General features: G+C 56.9%; 1 pseudogene; it reads right to left on the bottom strand.

Annotated features, from left to right (window-relative positions):
* Positions 1-9: 9 nt before the first annotated feature.
* Positions 10-722, bottom strand: LOC107682391 (thyroxine 5-deiodinase-like; annotated as a pseudogene).
* Positions 723-728: the final 6 nt, after the last annotated feature.

Genomic DNA, 728 nt, shown 5'->3' with positions numbered 1-728 from the left:
ATGCTGTGAACGAGATCGGTCCGCTGCTACTCAAGTTATCCCGTCACATGACCTTTTAGATGCGCATAGTGGAAATTATTCGGTAAATGTGTTTCCATCGTAGTTTATATGCGTAAAGTTGATCCTACTCAACTGTGCGCATACGTTTTTTATGCGCATTTGTAGAATCTATGAGCATCTTGGCGTTTCCATCCGGTGCGATATTATAAAAACAGGTGGATGGAAACATAGCTTGTGAAAGTCGCGTCACTTTACACGCGAATCACGGCGTCGCGCAGCCGCGTGCGGTACTGATCCAGCCAGTTCCGGAGCTCGGAGATCCGGTAGCCCTCCGGTCCTCTGCCGCCCTGATACACCACCTTCCCGTCCTGGACGATGTAGAGTCTGTCGAAATACGCTCCGTACGCGCTGTTGCACGAGTTCTCCATGCTGTCGGCGACTATCGCGACGCCCGGCGCTTCCCGCGCCATCAGCCGCGCCGCGCGCAGCCTCTCCTCCAGACTCCGGTGCTTGAAGATCTGATACGGAGCGTCAGAACTGACCCAGCCGTCGGAGGGATGCGCCTCCTCGATGTAAATCACCAGCGCGTCGGCGACGTCCGCGTACTGGAGCACGAGCCGCTGGAACGCCTTGAGACGCGTCATGAACGGCGGTCAGCTGCAGCTTCCGAAATTCAGCAGCAGCGGCCTCTGAGCGCAAGCGAAGTCCAGCACGCGTCTGCGCGTCGG

This window comes from Sinocyclocheilus anshuiensis, unplaced genomic scaffold (genome assembly GCF_001515605.1).
Source record: "Sinocyclocheilus anshuiensis isolate Anshui unplaced genomic scaffold, SAMN03320099.WGS_v1.1 C32150282, whole genome shotgun sequence".
NCBI lineage: Eukaryota > Metazoa > Chordata > Actinopteri > Cypriniformes > Cyprinidae > Sinocyclocheilus > Sinocyclocheilus anshuiensis.
Note: the sequence above shows the minus strand (reverse complement) of the source record. Positions and strands in the feature narration are given on the sequence as shown.